The 8,197-nt window shown below is 40.2% G+C and overlaps 1 long non-coding RNA gene across 1 annotated transcript; it reads right to left on the bottom strand.

The window, feature by feature from the left end:
• Nucleotides 1-433: 433 nt before the first annotated feature.
• Nucleotides 434-6,034, bottom strand: LOC109309539. Its single transcript, XR_002100947.1, has 3 exons — nucleotides 6,024-6,034; nucleotides 2,557-2,562; nucleotides 434-539 (listed from the first exon to the last, which is right to left on the bottom strand). It is a non-coding gene; the product is annotated as an uncharacterized LOC109309539 (long non-coding RNA).
• Between the last annotated feature and the right edge of the window lie 2,163 nt (nucleotides 6,035-8,197).

The following is an 8,197-nucleotide window of genomic DNA, read 5'->3' on the forward strand; positions in this document are numbered from 1 at the left end:
AATTGCTGCAGTATTATAGAGCCACTTTGCCTGCTTCGGCTTAAAAAATAAATTGCTTTTAGCTGAAAAAGCAAGGCTTGCATGCATTCAAATCCTAATATGCATATCTCTCAGACAACTTCTCAGAATGCCCCAAAGCATACACTGCAGAGAAAAAAAACTGAAAAAATCCATTCTGAGTCAGACCTGAAAAATCCAGAACGTTAGCAGGTGGCATAAGTACTTCATCATACCTTGTGGGACAAGGCTCTTTACTGTAGTACCAAAAATATCCAGATTATAATTTTTAACTTTGTGGGTCACAAAAAGATAGTATTGTTTTGTAACAATAATTTAGTAAATGGAAATTAATAGATAGGTTCTCCTTCCTTTACTCCCTTGCTGGAAAACTTAGGTGTGAGTTGACGACATCAGATCTGGATCTCACTGGGTGCATCTGCATGTGCACTTTACTGTGGAGTTGACTAATTTGCTCTGCAGTGAAGCACCACAGTCTACATATGTGCTGGTATTAGAGCATAGTAAATTCATTAACTCTGCTGTAGTAATTTATTCTACCAAAATGCACATGTAGATGGTGATGGGGTGGCTGGGTCATGAGAGTGCTGCAGTGTGGGGGCTGCCTGCCACCTAGCCCCACACTTTAGCATCCTTGTGCCCCAGCCAGCCCCTCTGCCACTTGATACCACCACCCAGAATCTGAGGCTGACCCACTGAGCCCCTTGCCAGCCCGGGGCTGCTCTGCCCCAACTCAAAGTGCTGTCCCGGGCACATATGTAAACTACGGCTGGCAGCAGTTTTCATGCCGGAACTTATCACATCCCTTTAATGGCCCCTGTAGATGTACCCACTGACAACTAAACTACTTGGTAGCATTTTCATAGGTAGTATAAACATTAGAAAGTTTCTTTCAAGTAAACTGGATTTCAACCTTTTGTTTATATTTCACTACTTCTGCTATAGATAGGTCACACTTTACTACTGGAAGTTACTAGATACTAAATCTGCCAGCAATCATGGCCCCTCTGATCCTGTTAGCTATTTTTGCACAACGACACTCAAGATCAGTCACCAGTGCAGTTCTTTCAATTAGAAAGGTGGAAACCCAGACTTCAACCATTAGACAAGGAGAAAAGCAACCAATTCATGTGGAACAATCTATATTGGTGGAGGAGCCCAATATGTTTACTTCACAGAGACAAAGTGGGTCACAAGAAGATAAAATACATTTTTACTAGAGAAACATTTTTTCTTGGTAGAAGCCCTAACTAGAGTACTTGGGCAACTGGGATGAGGAAGGACAAATAGACTGACTACAATATTCTAGAAATAAGGGTTATTTTCAAGGTCATCCTGTATTTCCATTTCATGTATCAAACAAGGTATTGAATCTGAGATTAAGCATCAGGGCAACTGTATATATTAAATCAAAGAAAGTGCAAGGAAGAACAGGGTCAACATACTGTAATTCTTACTTACACAAATCAAATGATTTATTAGAACAGTGCAAGGAACATGATCAGTAGACAGAGGCAGAACTTAACTTCTATCCTTCTTCCTTCCCTCCCTCCACCCCCAAAGAAAACATAATATAAAAACCAAACAAAAAATAGATTAAGATAAAGATACAGCACCACCATTTGGTGAAGGTTCTGGGTGCAATGAAGATTACAATACTTTGAATATAAGCATGATTTTTATTGTGGATTTTCCATCTACATCAGGATACACGTGATGCTGCATTATACATAAGGCTACAGCATAGGCAAAGTGAATAATAAAAGACAAGAAACATAAATTAAAATCAGGAAGTTGCAAACTATAAACACTGTATTGTTCAAATCAGACTTCTAAGCTATTTATTTTTCATCCTATTGAAGAAAAGCTAAAAATTTCAGTTAAATGAAATACATTGGTATTATAGCAAAAATATAACATCTTTAAAATATTTGAAATGCATGTGCTATGCTGAAAAGTTTAGAAATGCTTTAAAGCATGCATTTGATCAATTTAAAACATCTAGACTTGGAAGCCCCGGGAGTGAATGAGACAACAAAAATACAGAAAGAAAGATTGTTTGTATTAAATATATACATAGACATGTAAAGAAGAAGTATGCTATACGGAATTGTACAGGAATGATCAATCTTCACATAGTGCGTGTGTGTGTCTGTGTGTGTCTGTGTGTAGTAATATATCCAAGAAAATGAAAGTAATGCTAGAATTCAAAGGTGGGAGGTAAAGAAACTTCAGGATACGGTAAAAATAGCATCATGACACAATGCAGAAATAACTCAGCAGTATGAGACATTTTTGTAATGGGAACGATGATACCACAGCTTGAACCAACAGCACTAGTAAGCATAATCAAAAGACATTTTTTTTCAATAGCATAATACCAACCTGAGCAGCAGGACAAGACAGAAAATAATCAGGAAGTTCTTTCTGCATATATATCCCCAATTATGGAGATATGTAGCCAGATAACTACTCTGCTAGTACTATAACTGAAAAAACTGGGACAGATTTTTTCAGGTGTAAATTCTATAGAGTTACTCCTGGCTTCCTATGATAAAAGCGTAGTCAGAATCAGGCTGTATTTATTAAGTCAATTAAAAACACTATTGTATGTGAGAGAGAGACATACTGTGATAAGACATTTGTTGCCTTTAGGTTACCAGCATTTATCAACAAGTAAGTCTGGTTCTATGTTGTACTTTTCAAAGCCTGCAACACAGTGGCACAGCTAAAGGAAAGACTGACCAAGGTGTCTACACAATGCCTTTGTGCCTCTCTAAATTTGGGGTGTTCTATGGGTTTCTGCTTTAGCAAGTATTAATTATAGTGGCTCTAGTGCTGTTATAATCCATAATTCAACAGCTTTCCATGACTGTGTATATACTGGTCTGCAGCTCACAAACAAAAAGCAAGCACACAGCATGTCAGATCCTGTCCTGAATTCATTACCCACAGTCATGTATAGTCTGCGTTAGAAGGTATGTGGGACTACCCATGGCATTTGCACAGAACAAAGAGAATCCCAAAAGAAGTCACTTATTACGTCTAAAAGGCATAATAGCATATAATGGAGGCTGGGATCAAGACTTACTACTAACATGGTGCATCTCAGATGAAACAGATATGTCCAGGCTCAGTTGTGCCTTTGTCACAACCCCTACCATGGCCCCCAAAAGCAAATGAGAAGATGGATTGTTTTCCCCTGAACCAGGCCTATCCCTGGCACAGCATACATTCCCTGCATATCAGCTATCATGTCATAGCTGATTGGTGCATGTAGCAATAAAGGGGAACCAAAGCTCCTCTTCTACCCTACTCAACTTGCATGAGAATTATCAGCCCTATGAAGGCTAGCTGTGCAAGAGAATAAAGAGGAACTCCATAACTGTTTAGGCCGTCATTCTACAATAGAAACCAAAATCCAGTCTGGCCTAATAATTAACAGCAGTCTGTCTTAGCAACCACCACCCTCTCTTATTTGGAATGTAGATAAACAATGGACAGAATTGAAAAAAAAAAAAAAAGATTACTGGTGCCTATAGTTGCCTTATTGCCTTTATGGATTTGGAATTGAGGTGTCTAAGTATCTTTTTGGATCTAAGTGTTCTTTTTAAAAGCATCTAGGTAATCAAAGGTGTTTTTCTACAAGCAATGAGCAGCTCCAGTGTGCTGTAATTACAGCATGTCGGAGTAGACTCGATTAATCGAGTCTGTTGGAGCATGATAATTACTGCACTCCAAGCAAACTCCAGTATCTCATATATTAGCACCTCACACTGAAAAATGGTGGCAAGGGCACTTTAACTAAAGCTTGTTCACTGATATACGAGATTCTCTAAGCCACTCTAATTAGAGCCTTCCCCCGCTCACGAAGCACATGTATATATGCCCTAAACGTCCACAGAAGTAATGGCAGTAATATAAGTAATGTTCCACAGAAAGAGGGAATTTTAAAAGTACGTTTGTCAATCACAAGTAGTCATATTGGGGAAGGACTGCAGGACCAGATATCTCTCTATGACTAAGGACTATGGGAAGTATAGTGAGAAAATATGGTGACATGATCAAAACAGCCTTTAGGAGAAAGAAACTCCAGGAACACAGTCCAAAATGTTATTCCTGATTTAGTAAAAAATAAGACAAAGTGGCATAATTTAATTTGGACTGGTCACACCCAGCTCTTAATCTTGCTATATTTTAATTGTAGTTACAACCAAACTATACCCACTGCTGGGGTACAGTAAAACAATCCTTGTCTGCCATGTGAGAGACCTGGGTTCAATTCCTGGGTGTTCATATAACCACAGTCATTGAGGCACCAAACTTCTGGACTAAGTTTGGCCTTTGGATAATGTCTTGATGGTGTAAAGGTGGGGAAGTCTGGGCAGCGTCTACTGCTTCATACTCCTGCCCAGGTGTACGTGTCAAGGGTCCTGGTGACCTCTCATGCACACACCATAACCTAAAAGGAGCAACAATTGCTTACTACTGCAATTAAATTGTACAATGAGTTATTCCTTTTTAATACAACAGTGTGTATGTGCACATGGATGAGTATGCAGTGACTGACGCCACAAAATAAAAGCAAAATAGAATTTAAAAGTGTAAGTAAAAAAGATTCTATAGGGTCCTTGAACTGGATTTTCACATATAATATTATACTTGTTCTATAAAATGAAATACATCTATGACACTTCATCAGCTCTGTTTTATTTTATGTTTATAAACAAAGGGTAAGTGCCAACTTTGTGTCACACACTTTTAGTTACACCTAAGTCTGGTTAACCTGCATACAATTGAGTTCAATCCCTATGACTCTTTGTCCTTTAGTTTTAAAAGGAACAGTACTGTTCATTGTGAACATTCAGGCTTTACAAGACATCAAGAATGTCTGCAAAATATATTTCATTCTCTCTTGCTCTCTCTGCCCTCCCCCTCTCCCTTTTCTCTGTTTCTCTGTGGGGGTTCCCATTTACAATAAAAGTGCACAAAGAAAAGATATGTTAAAGAAGTTACTTCAGAACAGGTGTGTAAAGTGTGTCCTCTTCTCCCCTACAATTACAAATATTTGAGAGCTGGTCAAAAACAGAGTGATTTCTTTACTCTTTTTTGGTTTTTTTTTAATATTCAGCCCACCCAATACATTTTTCAACGTGTGTATCAAGAAATGTAAGACGAGGTTCTAACACAGCTACAACCAACACCCCTTGAGTAATGTAACATGGTTTTAACAAAAATAAACGTTTTATACGAGGCTTTTTATATAGGGTGACAGTAAGTCCCAAACTGGCCAGGAGAGTCCCAGATTTCGCAGGCCAGTCCCAGCCAGCTGCTGAAAATTAGAATAAGTATCCTGGGTATGGGGTGTAGGGTGCAGAGGCCAGAGGTTGAATGACAGGAGCTGTGAAACAGGAATCCCTACTAATACTAATTGCTATTTTACAGGTGATTGTTAACACCTGTGAAGTAAAGAACAATGGGCCACTAATGGCATTGACTGCAGGGGGGTGGAGAAAGGGAATAGGCAGAAGCAGGGGGTAGGCATTCCAGATTTCACATTGTCCCAGATAGTAACCTTATTTATATATGGCTTATATAAGGTTTAAAAAACACAGTAGACAATATTCCAACCTGCTTCTAACACAAAGTGTAATGTAAACTTGCCTTAATTATTAATTCTGTTTCTTTAAGAGAGGATCACATCAATATTTGGCCTTATCCATGACTTCTGTTTAGAAGGCAACAGGCAAAATGTTGCTTTCAGTTAAATCCTTGTATCGGCATTGGTATGTCGATGCAGAAATAGCTAAGGGAAGAATTTGTGCTAGATGTCCACTTTTACTTTTAAACATGCTCAAAAAGTGGACAAGCCCAGCATAACTTAATTCCATTAGCCATGATGAAAGAAGCCTGAGATTTACAAAGGTTGGTGTATTTTACATAATTTTTAAATCAAATATGTGCCTTATATTAAATGAGAAAATAAGGAATATATCAACATTTACTTCAGACTGCTTCAGAGTCACAAACTTCATATTTCAGAAAACAAGAATAATCTTTGCATAATATATATTTATATAATTTTATATAAAACCAAAATGCTTCATAGTAGAATCCCATGATGTAGCATTCCTATTTTTATTCAAACTACAGCTAAAACAATCATTCACAATAAATGAAGCTTGTGCTGGTGCTCTAACAGTATGAAATAATACCTAAACATGAAAGTAACATTTTTTCATGGAAGTACCTACAAAAATTAAACTATATTATGCTAAAAAGAGAGCGGCATAACTTGGTAGAAACTATATTCCAATGGCACTAAGGAACATTAATCTATGCAATTAAATTATCCACATAAGGATACTGATTATTTGATTAAATCCTCACAATTTTAGTCTCCATATTCCTAGGGGGGAAAAAAGCCTTTATTAAAATGGCATTTAACATTAGCCAGGTGTCAATAATATGCTTCAAGTTACAGCCAGTAACTTTTAAAATATACCTTAAACATATTGTAGAAAAAAGAAATTGAAACACAAACTTAAACCATTCTCTTAAACTCAGAACACAGTAAAGCCCGTCATAGTACAGGCTGTATGGTACATAGTAGATTGTTGTACATACTAGATCACATCAAATGCAGACTCAACTAACACTAGAATCAAATAATTTAACCTATTTCATATTTTTTCTTGGTCTAGCTTTCAAAGTACTAAGATAAAAGATTAAGACTCAGATTTCAAGTAGACACGATGTAGAAATGTTCACCCATGGCTCCTGAAGTGTAGGGAGAACGGCATTGCTGAGACATTTTTTGACAGCTTGTGGCATATTGCAAGGCTTTTTATGCTGTCTGATGGGAAGGGAAGCAAAAAGAAATGAGCATAGCCATGGCTCCTCCCTCACCACTATAGAAACTATAGCACCAAATGATGCTAACATCACAACAACTTTGGTCACTGGCAGATCCAGGATTTCCTAAAGGGTTGCAGTATTCCGTCCTTTGTAGAAGGATAGGGGGAAAGCCTGTCTGAAGCCTCCAGGCCAATGGGAGACACCAGGGATCTAGGCACGGATCGGGTACATGAAGTGGAGGGACCCTGCCCCCACTGCTGCTGCTGGTGTTCTCCTGGCTGACTCGTGGACACAGGGAGCCCCAGAGGTGCTCTGGCTACATGCTGCATGGAGTGTCTGTGTGGGGTGCCCAGCTGTGCCAGTGACAGTGGCAACAGTGGCATACAGGTTCCTTTTTCCAGTACCTGTTCCCTGATGCCATCTCCCATCACACATCCCCAGCTGGTCTGGAGCAGGAACTAGAAAGAGGAACCTACATGACACTGCTGCTGCAGCCTCCAGCAAAGCCCAGGTTCTTGCATGTCTGTTTCCTGTAGTGCAGGGCAAGAGTGGCTTGGGGGCTCCTGAGGACAGTGACAGGGTGCAGATTCCTTTTTCCAGTGCTTGCTCCCTGCCATTAGGGACACCTGTGGGGGAAGGGCAGGCAGGAAGCAGGTGCTGGAAGGGGTTTCCCTCTGCAAGCCTGACACCCTATGCAACAGTAGCCCACATCAGGAGCTGGAGTAGGAGCAGGTCTGAGGTCAAAGTCAGCAGTGGACAAAAGCAGTGGAAACAGAAGGGAGTTTATGTTTGCACTACTGCACCTCCCCCTTACTTTGACCAGAAACAGCCATTCATTCTACAAATGGAAATTTCTGAGAAATTTCCCCCACTAGAAATCTTTCCAGAAGAGGGGGTTTACAGGTGTTTGGCCTACAGCCACCATCTCTCCACACCTTAAACACACTGGAGTGGTCCTGATCTGGGAAAGGTGCCGGGAGCAATGTCTGGTCCACTCCTGCCAGGCACCTGGGGCAATAGTATGGTGGGGAAAGACTTCCAGTATCCTCCCAAGTCTGGAAATGGGTGGGAGCCAACTTCTTCATTCCTGGTCCCCGGGCGTGGAATGGAGTGAGCAAAAGGGCAAAACCCCAACTCCTTCCCCAAGCCAGGAAGTGCCTAGTTTGAGGAAGAGGCAGGGAGGATCAGTGGCTGCTTCCCTCCCCTCCCTGACCAGGGTCTGCTCCAGGAGAGGAGCAGTGAGGCAACCTGTTCTCCAGACCAGGGTCCCTGTACTTAGGAGCAGCAGAAAGCAAGGAGCAACTGCCCCTCCCAGTTGATT

Source organism: Crocodylus porosus, unplaced genomic scaffold (assembly GCF_001723895.1).
Source record: "Crocodylus porosus isolate Cpor-Errol unplaced genomic scaffold, CroPor_comp1, whole genome shotgun sequence".
In the NCBI taxonomy this organism is placed as follows: Eukaryota; Metazoa; Chordata; order Crocodylia; family Crocodylidae; genus Crocodylus; species Crocodylus porosus.